Below are 19,017 nucleotides of genomic sequence, written 5' to 3'. Positions count from 1 at the left end.
TAAATTAGTCTACCTTATAGTAAGAAGACACATGTGGATGTATGATTATTTCCATGTTTGTGAATGTTCTGTTGAAATGAAAATAAAGGATTTATAAATCTAAATATGTGATTAAAAAAATATAAGTTAATGATCATGCAAAATACTCTATTTTTCTGCATAGACTCCTAAAGGATATCTATTGTTCTCTAGGCATGTTGGAAACCTGCACGCTCTCTGCTTTTTGTGTCACATGGTCACAAAGATGGAAGCCCTATGGTGCCATGTGAAACACACTGCAGCCATCAGCATGTTTATGATCGGAGGCCACAAGCTGTTAATCACCACTAAAACCATTAACTGCTGTATTGTGGCAGCAGGCGGTTATGTCCCATCTGTTATCTGAAGGGCTATTGGAGTTTTAAAGCTACAGAAGAGCAGTAAGGATGACTATTATCTCTGCACGACTCATTTCAGTGTAGAACTATGTCGTCTGGAAATAATAAAGAAAAAGACTAACTTTCTGTAAAGCTGCATCTGTTGGAAATGACTCATAAGTGCGATGTAAACAGGATTATTAAAGCCTATATTACTACTGATGCACCACAAAACAATACTTGGTGCATCAGCATGAACTTACTCAATTAAATTTCAGTCTTCCTTTAATTTTCAATAGTGTGTGTGCGGTCTGATTATCTGTGTTTGGCTGCAGGAAACAGCAGATGGCAGCAGTGACACATTGCTAAGGATGTGAGCGAGACAATATATGTAATTATCCCCACCAGAATGGGATTAATTTAATTTAATTTAATTTAATTTAATTTAATTTAATTTAATTTAATTTAATTTAACCAGAAGTGGGATCATTTTATATTATTTAATTTGATTTTATTTTATAAAATCAATTTGAATAATTTATTTGTACTTTGTAGCACAGAAAAAAGAGAAAAGTAAAAAAAAAAAAAAAAAAAGAGAAAAAAAAAAAAGCTAATATGTATGCTCATATATCAGACACATTTAATCATTCATTCATCCATTTCTTCACTGTTTAGTACAAATTAAGGGTCATAGGGAAGCCGAAGCCTATCCCAGTAATCATTGGACAATCATCCTGGGCAGGTCAACAGTCCATGCAGCAAAATATTTTAAGGAATTAAGGAATCTCAGATTCCTTAACCTGCCAATGTAAACACAAAAGGTGGCTTGTGGTCATCTATTGCTCCCATCTCACTATTGTACGGGTATGTGTTGGAAAAGTGCAAGACTTTAACTAATTGATAAGTACAGCATTTATTAATTGAACCGAAAGGAATCTTACAAGACTGAACATCAGTAAAACACAGAATATTGTTTACTGTACATTCGATCATGTTCCAAGATGGAGGCCATGTTTGTAAGCCAGTCTCAAAAGATTAAAATAGTAATGATGCATCTGTCTGTGACAAACTGAATGCTTTCAGTCGGTGCAAAGCAACTTTAAAAATGCTCTTTATGAGGCATCAGATGTTCTGTAGGCAAGCTTGCTCCAAAAACAGCCTCCAGCTAAACTCCACAGACACACAAACTCTGCCTCGTGTGCTCTGAAAACACAAGCATTTGTCCATTTCAAATATTTAGCAGAGTTATTTGCTAGTTTTGGTGCATCTAACCTTTGAGAACAAATATTTAAAGGGTTTCATGGCTATGCATGACTGTGTGGGAATACTTTGCCAGCTCTCCACCCCCACTGATATAAAACAAACCTGACACCTACTCACATCCAAGCTGTTTCAACCAGTTTCATCACACCTACTGTCCTTCGACACAGGTAAAGCAAAAACGTCAAGTGTTCCCCCGAAGAGTTGGCTGCTGGTGAGCGAAGTGCCACTTAGGATCAATCAGATGATTCAGAGCTGATCGGGGCTGGGAGGCTGTTGGGGAAGCATGTCAGCTTGCATCACTTTACCCACGGTTTTCCACTCACACTTATCCATCTGAACAGATACATGCAAACGGAGAGCGAGCCACTTGCAGAATGCAGCAGGGTCAAGCAGGCCGGAGAAACCCTGTGAACAGTTCACCGCAGGAAAAACAACACACTACACCCCAACATCATCTCCGTATGAGTCAACCTCCAACGCGCTTTTCTAAAGTGTGAAAAAGCAGGATGATGCACTAAACCGAGAACAGAAAGGACAGAATGAATGTGTGTGTGTGTGTGTGTGTGTGTGTGTGTGCAATTATATCCCTCTGTTTTACTGTTCAAATATTTAAGATTTACTTTGTATGATTTTTTTACTCTTTTTTTTTTTCTCACTCAGGCTTTATTTAAATTTGCTCACACAGAGTTTAGGTGCTCTTAAGATTGCTTGGGGCCCCCTCTCAAATGGATTTCCTGACAGAACAGGTAGTGGCTACAATCAAAGCACAAAGGGCTGCACTTTCACAGTGAAGCCAACACTGACATTTAACGCCTCATTTGTATTGGCAACAAATACTTTGTCAGGGTGGTGAGTAGATGAGGACCCAAATGCAGAGATGGGAGCAAGAGAGTCTGAGTCTATATGCTTTTTTTTTTTTTTTTTTAAAAACACACACAAAAAAACAAACCAAAAAAGAAACACAACTTCACTGAGGGCAACCTAAATGAGGAGATACCAGAAGTACACAATGGACCAACTAAAACACTGCAACAGATGGGTATAAATACACACAAGAACACAACAAGACAGGTGAAATGGATGAAACTAACGAGACCAGGTGAAAATTATGAACAGGAACAAAGGCTACAGAAGAAACAAGGCAAGGGGACTAAACAGGGAAAAACTACAAAATAAACAGGAAACTAGAACTTAAGACAAAACAAGAAGCACATCATGACAATACTTCTTAGAAGAGAGGAGTTGATGAAGGTGTAGATGTTTATATTTAGTTAGGATAGTTTTAGATGTAAGGCATCATGTCACATAGACGCTACCCTACACACAACACAGAGATTCAGTGTTGCCTCCTAATTTACAGCTGTAATGTGTCTCAGTGCCATGCCATGCCTACAGTCGCATGTTTGCTATTAAACAGCTGCATTATAATCAGGGCAGAGCAAGAGGGATGGCTAGTAGGACTAGGCAGAGCTTTCCAAATACCATCCATGAGGGTATTGGCATTCCTCTATACCAGCATGATTAGGTCTATTTATTTCTTTTGCAGAGGGCTTCTGGGGCAAAAAGCAAAAGAATGTGAATGAAAACCAACCAGTCGTAGGTTGTGTTTTAGTTTTGCTAAATTTCCCTCCTGACTTTATTTTTCTCCAACAGCTGTGTGTGATAAAAGAGAATAACAGAGTTATTTTATTATTCTGCTAGATGTTATTTTATATAATTTACAAACAAAGAAACTTGCATTTAAATTTCACAGTTCACAGTTTGTTGATAAAAAATGTTTCATTTAACATAAATCTTTGTAATTGCTTTCTTGTGATAATAATCATCATCAATAATTTTAAAAAAATCATTAAATGATGATGAAATTTTAAGCAAAAAGTATTGGAATCAGTATCAGCTTTACTTGTCCTTTACTTGGTATCGGACTGATACCAAAATCTGCAGTATCGCCGAGTCTTTGTAGCCAAAGGCGCTGACCTCATCTGAAGTATGATTAGACACCACATGTGCCACCTCAGAATGATTGTCAGTGTACTGGAGAAGGACTGGGGCATCTTTCTGGTTAAGCTTGGATCACCAATATCAATCAAATCAAATCAAAGATACTTTATTTATCCCCGAGGGGAAATTCAAGTCTTTTTTTTTTTTTTTTTTTTTTTAATCAATTAATATATATATATATATATATATATATATATATATATATATATATATAATTTTTTTTTTTTATCTTTTTTTTTTTTTATCAATCAAAGTATGACCAGTATCACAGTTTAAAGTCAGTTTTAAAGAGGCCTCCTTATTAACTTTGTTTAATCTAACGTTAGCACGAAACTATGAAGCAGTCTAGTCATATGCTAGCACTAGATTAGTATAATGTTGGGAAGCTATATATATTTTTTTCAGCAAATGTATTTAGGGACTAAACATCAACTCAGTTAGGTTTGATTTTCTCATTGGAGTAGAAAATAAACTATAAATATGCTCAAAAAATACCACAGTATCCAAGATACTTGGCACAGACTGAGCTAATGCTAAGTAGCCTAGCAAGGCTGCTACTACAAGCAAGTTGCAGCATGAAGATGTGGAGAAATATAACTTCTTGCCAGTCTTTATTCAGAAGGAAGATATAAGAAGGAAAATACAGGGAGATTTTTCACATCAGGACAAGATTGATCCCAGCCCCAGTACAGCATGTGGATGTTGACTTTCCCATGTCATGCTAATGTGAGCGCGCTATTTCAGGAGGTTGAATTCATGAAGCAGTAGTTGCTATACTTCTTTACTTCAAAATGTTTGTTTTTTTTTCTGTTCTTTTATGGTGCATTTTCAAAGTTAAATGTTTGTTTTTTTTTTTTTTTTTTTTAATCTTTGTTCCAGCACTTTAATATTTCAGACCGAGTTGGAATATTAGTCGTATAAATCCTTTATAGATCTCACAGCAAACAGGTTGCTAACAAGCTCTGCATCAGTGCATCTTATAGCAAAGGTCCTTCAAGGCTTAACTTCTTCAATCACAAAGCTCTTTATTTTAGTTGTGAACCAAAACTACTGTTTTATTACCGCCAATTTATAATTATTATTAATAGTTTGTTGCATCAGGCATTTATATTTAGCATGTTGCTCTTATTCACCCTTCACGTCATTTATTTCTTAGGAGACTGAAGTTTTTCCTTACTTTTTTTTTTTTAGCATTTAATTACTTCGTCATATGGTCTTTCTCTGCATATTTGTCTGCATAGCAACTGATTTATATATTTAATTTAATTCAGCTTTCTTAATGCAATTTTACAGATTTAGTCAAATCCAGTACAATTCGTTGATGTCCAGTTTTAACTCAAATAAAACAAACCTGAGATCCAAATTTTTCCATTTTAAAAGAAGAATGAAGGAAGAAGAAGAGGCTGTGTCTTGATGTCCACATTATTTCCTAACCCTTTATTATATGAAGCTGCTCTACATGGATACTATTACTACACTCATCCTGGCTATTTTCTCCTCGTCTCAGATCATGTTTCTACCAGCTATCACCTTGGCAGCTACGATGCTAGTGAAGATGTCATCCCAAATCAAATCCAAACTTGCGTGAAATAATTCTATTTCCTTATATTTTATTTTATTCTTTCTTGTTAGCATATGTGTTCAATAAAAATGGAATAAAAATTCATTAATGGTCCATAGTTTTTTTGTTTATGTGTTTGTTTTACCTGCTTGTTTGATGTTTGTGTTCAATTTGAGCGCCTGCCCACAATGCATTGTGATATAAGTTGACCCATCTAGTGATTATTTATGCTAACTGCTTTTCAAGATGCATCGTGGGTAATTTTGAGTGCACTGTGGATACTTCTGGAAAATACCTTGACCACTAGATGAGCAATAGAATGGACATTTGGACACAGATTAGTCCATTTTTCCTAGAAAAACTGTGTTTTAAAGGAAATGAAATGAATTAGACTAAAATTCATTATGTGAGGAGCAAAATGATATCATTACATCACACATTAAGACAGAAATGAGGTCAGTTTAATCAATAAGAAGTCTCAAGTGCCAAATTAGATAATTTAGTAATCAGCATCAGGTAGATTATATGAGATGATTCCTGCTGAGGGAAGGAGAAAGACACGATAAAGCTGTTTGTGTCAACTATTCACCATGTTGTCAGGACACAGATGTGTTCACATAGGCCCAAAGAAAGGACAAGAATTCATATCTGCAGCAAAACAGTGAAAATCCAGTCAGCAGAATTGGAGGAGGATTTGGAGTGAGGCCTTGCTTTAAGTTCACTATAAGGTCTAACTTTCAGTTGTACATTTACTGTAATAAAGTAAAGTTCAAACTTGATGCTGCCTACTTTTTTACTTTATATGTAACTTTGTCACACATTTAAATGTGTAATAAAATACCAATCATCAATATTGTTGCATAAATTTGAAGGATTCCAGTTTTTTATGTGAGGTTTTCTTTGCATTTCTGTCTAATGATGTCTGAAAAGTTCTGATTCTTGTTTGGATAAAAAGTGCAGGACATTTATCACAAGGTGACCTTAGAAAATAAGTTGCACATGACACAAGCAGAGGCCTTAAACTAACTGCTAGACCAAACTACGATGCAGCTGACCTGTAGATAGAAGAAAGAGATGTTTCAGGAGAACGCTGAATCTGTCCAAAATGTTCTTCATGACTTCAATGATTTGAATTACAAATGATGAGATAAAGACAGAAAATAAGGTTGATGCAGCAACAAAAGGTCAGAAACAAATGAGCAAGCTTAAAGAGTAGACGAGTCATTGAGCGAACTGCTGCAAAGAAACACGAAATTCTTACAAAATAGCACACAGCCCTCAAAAAGTTCAGAGAGAATGAAGATACTTGGAAGGCAAATATGGCAGAATAAAACAAGTTCAGAGCTCGGAGGGACTGGTGGACCAGACCATGAAGCATCTTAACAACAGCAAAGACCCAGTGGGGTGATGGGAAAGGCCCTTCAAGACACAACAAGTTTAAAATAAAAAAAACTTCAAAGACTTGAAATGCAAATAAGATGAGATGATGAAAGAATTTAAGTCATTGCAGCAACAAGATTAATCCCTGCAGAGGCAAATGGACCAGGTTGACATGGAAACGGCACAGAACCACAGAAAGACTTTCAGATTTTTTGATGATATTTTAAATGTGTTATGTATTTAGATGAAAGTTATATTCCTGCTCTAAGTTACTGCTTACTGAGTTCAGGGTCGTACTACTTGAAGCACTACTTCATGTTGTGCTGATGTGCAACTGTTAAAGCTGTATTATGTGTGATGTGTCAGCGGAGTGATTTATAAAAAACATGGTTGATCTGACTCGTTCAGTAAAGAAGCAGTTTGAACTTTATCGTGAGTCTGTGCTTCTTAAAAAGGGTTATGTAAGTGTATAAACATAACAAAATGATACTCAATAGACAGACATTCTGAAAATAAATTGTAATATGCAAATAAAATTAAACAAAACTAGATTTAAATAAATAAAAAATATTAAGATAAAATACATGTATGAAAAATTAAATGAAAAAAATAATTCATAATAAAAAAATTTAATAATAATATTAAATAATAATAAATAAATATTAAAAATAATTTAAAAAAAAAATCTAAATCTACGTGCTAACTGTTTTGCTGATATTAAGGGGTTAAGTGGGATTTGTGTTGTGTGTGTGTGTGTGTAAAAGTCAATGCAACGTCCTCTGAAGACATGGAAACACGAACATGTGTTTGCGCGTGCGAGCGTGTGTGCGCGCAGATTCCCATCACAACCAAGATGGCGGCGGAGCAGACAGCCGGCTCGGCACCGTGACTGACAGAGAAGAAGGCAGCAGCGTCTCTTCCTGGGGGAAACAGTGAATAAAAGCAACACCCGCAGACATCCTCTCCGCTCGGCCATGCAACAGCTCGGCGCTGTGCATGAGGACTGATTCGGCGTTGTTAAGCGGGTAAGTGCGTAACGATGGACCGTTCCTGACTGACTGACCGGTGAAGGATTTACCGAACAGCTGCCGGGTCTTAACTACTCCTAGAACCAGCTAGAAACCTCTCCTGCTGGCTCTGTCATGTCGCTCTTGCTGTCAAGTTGTTTGCATGTGTTTTTTCCGCTACTCAAGACAGTTTATGTCCCTTTTTTATTTATTCTAACCTGTGTGCCTCGCGCTCTCCCAGCTGGTTTGTCCCCCGCGGCTGCGCGTGCGCCACAGGTTGTTTTACACCTATCAGAATAAGGAGCGAAATTCTGGTTTTAAACCACATTAAACCCAAAAGGCACGGTGCTGCTCAGAGCTAAAAATAACCCGAAACATCGCCCTGTATGAGGGCATCCCGCCGCCCGAGCGTCCTCTCTGTGCATTGTGTCCTCAAAGCCTCTCTGAGCCTTTCTGCTGCAGATGGTGCAGTCATTACACGTGTTGTTTGTACGTGATTTGCGTGCATGTTTTATTTTAAAGCTTGGTCTGATGGTGCGAGGGGAAAACAGGGGGTACAACCAGGAAAGGGTGCTGTAGCCTTTCTGAATATTACTCAGGGGAAAGTTTAGGGGCAGCCCAGATATGTCTTCTGAAGCAAAACTTCCACGCTATGTCTTTCACTACAGGGATCACACACTGATTATCAGAATACACACTTCTACAACCTTTCTGATACTGTTGCATTCAGTAGAAGGATGCACATGTTTATTTATTTTTCCTATAATACTGAAAGTGTAAACATTTCTCTGCATATGATTGGTTAATTGTCCTTGATTTCACTGGAAGGGATGGTTGGAAGGCAAACAGATCTGTAAGACAGCGGTGTCCAAAGTCAGTCCTTGAGGGCCAATGTCCTGCAGGTTTTCCATGTATGCCTGCTCCAACACACCTGACTCAAATTAAGCCGTCACCTTGCAGAACTTCATTGGCTGTTGGATCCGATTAATGTGAGCCAGGTGTGTTGGGTCAGGGATACGTCATAAACGTGCAGGGGTGACTTTGGACACCCCTGTCATTTAAATATTGAAAATTGGTCCTAAATTGGTCTAGCAAAAATCTCCAAGAGCAGGTTTTAGATGTCTCCCTGCTGCAACGCATCTGACTTAAAGAAAATTATTTTTTCCCAACAGCTATCATAAGGGTGGGAAAATCAAATCAAAAATTGGGATTTTTTTTGCTCCACAATTTTAAAATTGATTTTTTTTTGTTAAAAAAAACAAAAACAAACGCTTGTTCATTGATCTTTTAACTTGTCTTCTTGGGCATTATAGCAGCAGAATGATGGTCTGGCTACTGTGTTGTTTTTTTCCCACTTGAAATCAAGAAAAATGACAAGCAAAAAAAAAAAAAGAAAAGTTTTATGCTTTTATTTTGTTTTTAATCTACAAAAATCAGCAATATCAAAGAATTGTGAGAATCGCAATTTAAATTGAATCGGCACCCAAAAATCAGAATCAAATTGAATCGGGACAAAAGCATATTGTCACAGCCCTAAGCTATCATCATGTTCTGCACATGCGTATTTATGACCTTTTTAGTTTGAGTCAGGTGTGTTCAAGCAAGAAAACATCTTAAACCTGTAGGACAGTAGCTCTCCAGATCCATGTCAGGCGATGTCTGGTGGCTAAACTCTCATGATGAGAGAAAATAGCTGGCCAGAAAATACATACTGTGTAATTTGCACACCAGTATTGATTGCTGCAGAAGTTGAGTAACTGTGTAAATTCAACTGTTTCCTGGTTGAATGGAGTGAACATGGCAGTGCAGCTGTTAATATAACAGGACATTTATTATTTTCTACAGGAAACTGTTTTCTCTCCATTCAACGCCATGTCAGATGATTCTGTAGTCTTTATTCGCTCCAGCTTCAGTTGGCATAGATTTTCCTAAAGGATTTAGTCGGCCTCTTTTAGCAGGTGTGTTTTTATTTATTTATTTATTTATTTATCAAAGCGCTGCTTTTTCTTCAGCAAAGTATTTGAATTTAGTCCAGCTAAAATTTACTTTTTGTAAGGGTTATGATGCAGATACATCTGTTTTAGTTCTCTCAGACATCAGACAGAGGAACAGGATGGATTTGGTGCTCTGGAGTCACATTCTTGACATTTACTTTACTCTGAATTCACCTCCTGTATTTTGTGGTGCTTCACAGGTCAAATGCCCTCTAGCCAGTTGTTTTAAAGCCCCAGCTCCACATAGCAGAAAGGTAACCCATGTCACAAACCTGAAAAATCCCCTGGTAGTGATGCTTTTTGGCGTTTTTTTATTCTTCTTTTACGTCATGATTTTTTTTGAATGAACAAATTTGGTTGTTGTTGACACGACGAGCAGGATGGTTGACTCCTTACTGCTTTCCTTTTCATGCATAGAGAATAGAGGAGTGCCAGAAAGGAAAACAAGTTAAAGAGGCTGCCATCTGGTTCCAAGGAGCCAAATGGCATGGGCTGATTGTGTAGCCTGCTTGACCTGACTCAAGATTTACAGCAGCGAGTAAAACATAAAAACACAGACAGCTAGACAATGTCTGCTTAGGTGATTGAAGCCTTGGGGCAACTCCTGTTTCTCTTCCACTCAGATTTGGGTTAAAGCCTGTTGTCTGTCTATAACTGACATCAAATGTTCCCTGACGGTGATGGTTTTTATACCTCAGACCCATGACGCATGTTTTTGCTTTCTTGCGTAATGCAGTGAACACAAACAAAGTCTGACAACACGAACCTGTATCTTACAGAATACAAATACTCCGAATGTTTGACATGGAGATCGTATCAAGCTTGCTTCTTTGGTAGAAAGTCTAAATCTGATACTGTAACCATATAACGTTGAGGGTTTTTTCTTTTGTTTACTGTTTAAACTTTAAAGATTTTCTGCTGTTTGTGAGGCCAAAGAACAGAAGCACCTGGGGTGTGTACTCCTACTGTGAAGCTCATCTGGTTCTTATTTTGTATGAACAGAAGAAATGCAAGTCATTCATTGTCTTCTGGGGGTTCTTTTGGGATGAAACCAAAGCACAGATGTGTGAAGACCATGAAGTGTTAACCACAGATTGGTGTGTTTTGACTTGGATGTGTGGTAGAAATGTTAGGTCACACACAGTAGAAGGCTTTAATTTCTCCAAACTGTGGCTCCATGTTGAGAGGATGGAAGACGGAACTGCTAAAAAAAAGAAGTGATAGTCACATACTTTTGCATGCTGGTCTCTTCTATGCTTATGTGAGGATAGAAATAGTCCTTCTGCCATAATCATGGAAACTTGGTGGATTTCCAAACCCTTCTGCTCTCTTAAAGAAACGCTTTCTGTATTTATTAAAAATAATTGTTGACATTGATTGAAACTGGAGCCTTTCCCAGCAATCACCAGGTGAGAAGCGGGGTACATCCTGGACAGGTCGCCAGTCCATCTCAGGACCAGTTGTGGATAACTGTGGACATGTCCTGCTGATATGTAGTAAAAGTTGTTAGCTGATTAAGAAAGGAAAGATTCCTAGATAAGTCTGGAAACAGCCTAAAGATACAGTCTGGGGTCTGCTGAATGTGTCTCATGGACACAACCTTACACTCTCACAGATTGCTAATGAGGGAGTTCACCACTTTGAGTCAATTGGAAACAAAGTTTGCAATTTATTTAGAATTCTTTTTGTGTACACAAAAGGAAAGTTTATACAAAGAGGCGTTGCACCGGAGCATCTGCTCTCACTGAAGCGTGAGGAACACTGCTGCTTCAAGGTATTTACAGATTTAACTTCCCCTGATCAATAACTCATTAGTGAAAAACACCAACATTGCCTCTTTCCAGCCGTAACAACTAACTACAACCTAATATTCTGCAAAAACAAGCTGCTCTATCAGCTGGACGAATGGGATTGGGCACTGCTGTAAAGTGCAAACTACTGCGAGTCAACTGTGCCTCCTCATGCTAGACAGAACGAGTACGCTGCACTTTGTGTTCAGATGGATTATGCTTAAACCCAACTTGTTCACCTGCTCCTATAAACTGCTTATATTTTAGTTTTCAGTGTTTTGTTCTTGACAGTAAATATTCACTTGATTTTCCAATGAAAGAAACATACACACACACTGCTTGTGCAAAATTTAAATTCAATTTCATTTCTACAAATCACATTAAAATACAGTGATACACCAATAGATACATTGTATATTTGTAAAGATTTGGACTCCCTAGAAGCTATCTTTAGCTTATAAATGGGAGCCAAGATCTAACAGTTTATCATAGACACATAATAGAAAAACAATCTCACAATTTCCATCCCAACCTCCTAAAACTTAGATCCCCTGATTTCTTCAGGTCCACAGATACAAGACCTCAACACAGGCATTGGCAAAAGGAAACATATACATAATATATATAACATACAATAGTTACATTAAAAGTGAGTTACGTCATTTAATCCTCAACCTGTTGTTTTTTGGATTATGATGTGAAGTGTAGCCTCTAGAAACGTCAGAATCTCCAGATAAGAAGTATGGATTTATTAAAGTATTGCAGTTAGCTGAAATATATTTAATTGTCCATGTGGCTAATGACACCTTACATAAAGGTTTGAGCTTGGTCCAGTATCTGTTGCAGAGACGATATCCTACTTTTTTTCTAGATTGTACGTCAAGTCTTATATTTCAGTCGTAAAACTTGTTGCAAGCAGTTCTGGTATGATTGGGGATATGAGAAATAATTTAGTAAGATTAAAAAGTTATGTTAGCCTAAAGATCACAGCGCAGCAGCAGCTTTGTTTTATTGTAGAGTATCCTAAAGGGGACGCAAAAGAAAAGCTACCATAGATGTGCTTGCAGAACAAGTCAGAGTAGGATTACATGTTCCCAGGGAATACCATCCACAAACCGTAATTAGCTTTAGGCTCTGAGCTTTGTCTGCCAGGAGAAAAGGGGTTTTAGTTTGGTGGGTGGTATCTGTTGTTCGTTAGGAGGTATCTAAAGTGAGATTTGTTGCCCCCAGAAAAGTCATTTGTCAGAGGACAAAAACCAGAATTTAATCTCAACTCAACTTTATTTATATAGCACTTTCACACAACGCCAGCTGCAACAGAGTACGAAACATTCAAGACATGCAGTGAGATTATAACAATAGAAGTTAAAGGAATAAAAGATAAAACAATAAAAGCAATCAAAAGTAAAAGAAATTGAAACAGTAAAATCAGTTTGTTTGCTTTAATATGTTAATATATTGCATAGAAACCTGCTCTGGTGCTGTTTCAGCTTCACAGTCGGCTCAGTTATTCATCCAACTGGACTTCTGTTATTCTGCACATGTTACACAACTCTCTGTACTGTATTTTTAGTGTTTTGTACACACTCACACACACTCCCAACCAGCAGTATCTAACACTAATGCCACCTAATTAAAATATGTCTTACTTTCTAGTTTATATATTTTTCCTTGTGGCCTCCGTGGAATTTTTCCACTTTGAAGAAACTTGTAGTTCAGTAGATTCAGATGATACTCCTTGGTTTTTCCTGTGTTCTAAGCTGAGCTGGTGAAAGATCCAACTTTATTCTCAGATTATTCTGCTTCTCTGGAGTGCTTTGCATTGTCCAAAAGCTGCCGCTTTCCCTTCCTTCTAGGTTGTTCACACAAAGATGGCTGCTTATTAAAAGAAAAGAAAGAAAGATCATAGATTATCATTGCAAATGTGTTCATGAAGACCGAAGGCTGAGCTGCAGACTTGAGAACAGTTTTCTGCCAACCAAGGAATTAAAAGATCAGTCCTGGGAGATGAGGCAGGTCGTTGAGATCAGGTTTCCTGGAGACATGGTGTTTAATTCCCACAGGGCTCTGCATTAGCACTTCCCTGTGCTAATACTGCTCATGAAGCCAGGAGGGTAACAAATCATACAGGACTGAAAGGTGGTTTATGGTAATCCAATGTGAAAATTCAAAGTAGACACACTGCAGTTTGACAAATAAATGCGTTCCTGGACGTTTTGTTTTCCGCCTTGCTGCTGTTTTCTTTGTTTCTTTCTCCAGTCATGGTTCAGTTGTGACTCGCAAATATGATGTTGTAGGTCTCTTAACAGAAGTGTTAGATTAGTCAAAGGGGAATAAGGCGGCAGTGACACCAAGAGGTAGGGTGGAGCAAGACCATTTAGGAAGTTAAAAGGAAATGAAAATAAAATAAATTCTAAATGATATCAACAGCCAGTGAAGTGAGCTTAAAATGGTTGAAATGTGCTCAAATTAACTAATCGCCATGAAGCAGCATTTTGCACCAAATGTAATGAAGCAGTAGAGGACCCACCAACATTATGGTCCCTGGAAACTGGCTGCCAACGTGAATATCAGTTGTAGGGATCCTGTTTGCACTGAAACCTGTTCAAACATCATGTCTTTAGCTAATACGATCAGATATTCAGTTTAATAGTATCAGTTGCCAGCAAGAAGTCTGTCATGACTGTTTCAAGCTGCATCCCTATCCATCATGATTTGTGTTTAATTATTCATAACATGCACTGCACACTCCTGTACTTCCACCAGATAGGTATCGTTGCCTCAAACCTGAGCTGCATTCCTAAATATCTGTCAAAATTTAGGTCAAGAATTCATTTAAACTTTTTCTCCAGGTATCTGGCATGCTTGTTGCTTTTCCACTGTAGCACCTTCCAGTTTCATCAGTATATTCATCATTAGTGTTGTTTCTGTTTTCCATCCTCTTTTTTTTAGTTTTATTACCTGTCAGGTTAACCGTGTTGCTTATGGAAATGAATGCATTGGAAGTCTGATTAATGTGGATTAAACCTCAGTCCACTGTCCCACTTTGACAAATGCTTGACGTCAGAAATAGAATTTAACACCTAGAAGAGTTTTTCTATTGGCAGAAATCTTTTTCTTAATAGCATCTAAAGCTATGAAATCTTCATGGAATAAAGAAGCAGTTTTTCTTATACTTTAACTTTAATAATTATTTTTTAAGTATATGTTTTTGTCTCAAAAGAGAGACACTTCTTTGGTTTTATGTTACAGGGGGCACCCTTTTTCTAGTTATTATGGCAATAAAATCATGTTTAATGAAGTTGAAATAAGTCTGTTATTTACTTAATGCAACTGTAAATATAATCCGTATCAATACTTTGTGAGATCTTGATGTTTACTGTTGTGGTAAATGAAAGTAAAATATTCTTCTCACAGAATCAGCCCTGTCGTATCCTCATCAGGTTAAATCACAACCTGATTTACATTATTGTTACTTTTTATAAACATTGCTAAAAAGTAATTCTAAACTGATTTGATATAAAGTAATTTCTCTATTATTTTGTAATGAGGAAAAAAGTCTGTTTCATATAAATGAATCCCAAAGCCTGTTTCTTAAACATTTATTTATTTATTGTTTAAAATATTTTATCCTTATGTCCTGGCATCTTATTGGACCTGTGATGGCAGGTTTATGATATGAAAGGTGAACTGTGAGGTTCCTATGAGTAAACACTTCATTACAAACTTTTTATTTAAACAGATTAGCTGCAGAAAAATGATGCAGTTCATGTGTCCTAAGACTGGATAGAAATGGCAGTGACGGAGCAGACATGACACATCAGGACAGCCAATAAAACAGCTAACCGAATCCAGTTAGAATCAGTTTATGATTCTGTTGTTGTCCTAAATATTTATATCAATATTAGAATAAATGTGGTTGAAACTGTCACTACGTAACAGGGAGGCCGACTGAAGGAGCTCTTTCTGCTTTAGAAACGTTTCTTTTTAAAAGTCAGAAACAGTCACATGGTTGTTTAGCAACATTGTCTCTGATAATAAAAGTTAGTACATCCGAGCTTTCTCTTATGCATGATGGTTAAAAATGCATACTAATTTATGGCATATATTAGCAACTTAAGTGCATGTTGTGATGGTACTGGTATAAAACCAGAATGAACTTGGGTTTTCTGCAATGCAGCTGGTGCATGTTGTCAAGTACAAGTAGTAAATGGAGATGCTGTCCATGTTTATTAAAAAATGTTTGTTCATTTCTTTGGTAATCCAGAGTTTTTAATATCTGTTTTTCTGATTAAGGATTCAGTTTTTGCATGAATGGCCTTTTAATGAAAAGAGTTTGACTGGAAAGGCGTTACTGAGAGAGAGGAGAGGGCAACATGCAGGAAAGGGTAACTTGGGCTGCCTTTGTTGGGACGCTTCATCCTTTGTTCAACCAGTTGTACTACTTCACACCCTGACATGAGTGGTTTTTTAAAAAATTTTTTATGCAGCATTATCAGGATAATTGTTTAGCTCATGAGGGTCAAAGATGTTTCTAGAAATGTGGAATATTTCAAGTTGATTTTTCCTGTATTGTCTTGGTGAATAAGTCAAACAACAAGTCAGGTATAAAGGTGACATTTTGGAGGAAAAAAACATTTCTCACAGAGGTTACCTTTCCTTCTACATGTTACATGACCTGACGTTGTTAAAAGGCAGAAGAACCAAACTCCTGCTGCTCCTGGGTAACTAAGAGCAGATGCTTGACTTCCTACGGGCTCATGTTTATGTTCTTGAGCACATTCCTTCTCACCTCCTCCACGTGTCGGCCCTGCTGTGGCTGCCTTTGTGCTGGATGTCTATACAGCTGGAGCTAAGAGCAGCGGCTGGCCCATAAGAGCCTCGAATGAGAGTCCCTTTGGTGGTTTTTGTTGGCCCCGAATCCTGTGAAGTCAAGGCAGCTGGAAATCGTTTCTCTTTTACTTTGGCTCGAACAAAACCCTTATGGAAGCAAACTGAGATGCCTGTTGGGTCTGGATATCTTGTGGTACTCCTCCCTAAACTCCTGCTGTGATTATAAGTCAGTGAGTTTGGGCTGGGAAGCTGCTTTGCATGTAGCTCTGGCTTCAAGCCTGTCATGTGGTCCAGTTTAAAGGTTTCAGTGCTTCTATCAGACACAAAAAATCAGACACAACCCAAGAAAACCATATTATCTTTACATGTAGCTCAGTCACTACACTGACAAGTTAATCATGTCTTTCTGACCAAAAGCTAAAAAGTAGTCTGACGAGTCTTGGGCAGAACTGTGACTCTGCATTTATGATGAATGAAGCCATGAATAATTCAGAAATGCATAGTTAAGTTCTGTAGTTCTTCAGGACCACTGTGAAGGGCTCTGGTGACCCTTAAAGTTGCCAGATGTGGGGAAAATAAAGGCCTTGAGCCCTGAGCACATTCACATTGAAACATTGTGCGGGGAAGGAATCTGTTGGACTGCTCTCTGGGTTTTTACCTCCAGACAATGCCAAGCTTTCCCTCTCAGACCAGTTTGCTGGCAAAAAATCTAAAGATCTGGATCAGATGACTGAAGCCTTGATGCAGATTTTCATTTGTTCACGTCAAACACTGTGTGAGTCACAGCTCATCATCATCTGGATGCAGTTTCTTGGGGGGAATCCAGCGAATGATCTGTACATGAAGTATCCATGAGGTCACGCAGTGGAAGGGAGTTCACACTCTTCTGCCTTCTCAGCACTTTTATGCTGAGAAAGCACCATTTTATACAAAAAGTTCTGTATGAAGAAATATGAATAAGAAGCATCCTCATTGCTTCCACACCAATTTACGAGGTGATGCTGCTCATCAAATGGATTTAAGTAATTAATTTATTCTCAGTAATTATAAGGACCACTATAAACAGAAGCTTTTGCAGTTTTGTTGGTCTTTGTCGGTCTGGGGCATTCAGTGTTAACACACCTAAGAGAAAAGACAGGCAATGATCTCAGGAAAGCTACTTTTGCTGCTCATCAGTCTAAGAAAGGTCACAAGTTCATCTTCAAACTATTTTGAGTCCATCATTCGGTACCGAGAAGGTTAAAATCAAAACAATGACCCATCTTTACAGGAGTAAATGTCCCAGTAGGTTCAAAGCAAAGTCAGTGCTCGGAGAAAGAGCAAAACCCCTCGAGCTACATCTCAGACGGTGCGGGCCTTTGTTCAGTTAGCATGTTAAATGTTAGAGTTCATGACGGTATCATTAGAGGAAGGCTGAGCATATATGGCTTGTTTGGAAGGGATGCAGGAGAAAACCTTTTTCTTTTGTCAAGAACATGAAAGTGTGGTTTAGCTTGGCAAAGCTGCATCTCAATAAACCACAGTTAATCTAGATCAGTGTCCTTTGGACCGATATGTTTGGTCATGAAGCACAGTAGGGCTGGGCGATATGACCAAAATCTCCTATCCCTATAAAGCTCATTTTATATTCCCATACGATATACATAAGGATATCAAACTGTGTGTGTAATGTTGTCAGTCATCAGTTATGTGTCAGATGTTGCTAGGCAACAGCAGCAGTGATCTCCTTCCATCTGGGGGAACTATGGCCGTATGGCGTTCCACAGGTTAATACCTGTTGTAGCGTTTGTGTCTGGAGTTTATTATGAGCTTGCACCTGTTGCTTGCTTGTTGACTCTATTCTTTATTCTGTATTCTTTATCCTGATTCCTGCGCAGGTGATAAAATGAGTTAGTTGTGTCGGAGTCCGTTGTTGGGACTGTGAGCTAGTCTGTTGTCGGTTCCACGTCGGTCTTTTTATATCCAAACCACATCATGCAGACAGAAAATTCCCCTCTTTTAGGAACAAGCTCATTGGTTTGGGTTGGCTGGTCATCTTTTAGTGAAATATCCTGCTTTGAAACACGTCTGCTACTGTCTTCCTCCATGTTTGTTTATGTATTGCAGCGTACACGCCGTAAAGCACGTCTTGACGTAAAATACTGCTGTAAAGCACCTTATTGTGACGTGAACGATAGAGCCTCATATGAAACAATAGACATTTTCTGTCATCCAAAGGATATATATCGTCACATCTCCCAGCCCAAATGCACAGCATCACATTTTTGGTCAACCAAACATGCAGCACTAACACCAACTGTCAAGCACGGTAGTGGAGGGTTGATGATTGGACCCTGGATGCTTTGCACTGAACTCCTCTGTATTAGAACTAAATTGGATTCAGATGTGAGATGATCTGTCGGAAACCTAAAACGTGGCTGAAATTGGGTCATGCAACAGGATTAATGATCCCAAACGCAACAGAAAATCTGCAACAGAATAGCTGAAAAAGAATCAGACCTCAGCTGCCACATGCTACTTAATGACAGTACCTGATTTTAAGACCTAGTCAGGAACACTTGTCCTTTTATGTTGTTTTGTTTTTATTACACATGTTAAACCACAGAGAGGGAATGTACTTTCTTTTTCACATGATTTTATATTGCGTAGTCTTGCAAATATTGATTCATTTTGTCCAACAAATATGACTTACGACCAAGTTTATTTAGGAACTGTGGAAGAAAGAAGTCCTTTTTTACTCTGTCACCTGTGTCCGCACACTTTCCAGCTACTCTGAAATCCACTATTTTTGAAATGTAGGTCAAGCAGGCTGAAAACAATGGCTATGGTTTG

The 19,017-nt window shown here is 38.0% G+C and overlaps 1 protein-coding gene across 2 annotated transcripts in view; it reads left to right on the top strand.

Annotated features, from left to right (window-relative positions):
• The first annotated feature begins 7,424 nt into the window (after positions 1–7,424).
• LOC306756505 (C-myc promoter-binding protein-like) overlaps positions 7,425–19,017 on the top strand; it is a 102,525-nt gene continuing 90,932 nt past the window's right edge. For both annotated transcript variants that reach the window (XM_079241250.1, XM_079241249.1), the window contains exon 1: positions 7,425–7,586. The gene's annotated coding sequence lies outside the window, so the exon portion shown is untranslated. The remainder of the gene's footprint in view (positions 7,587–19,017) is intronic.

Source organism: Telmatherina bonti (assembly GCF_933228915.1).
Source record: "Telmatherina bonti genome assembly, chromosome: 1".
Lineage (NCBI taxonomy): Eukaryota > Metazoa > Chordata > Actinopteri > Atheriniformes > Telmatherinidae > Telmatherina > Telmatherina bonti.
This window is presented reverse-complemented; position numbering and strand designations above follow the sequence as displayed.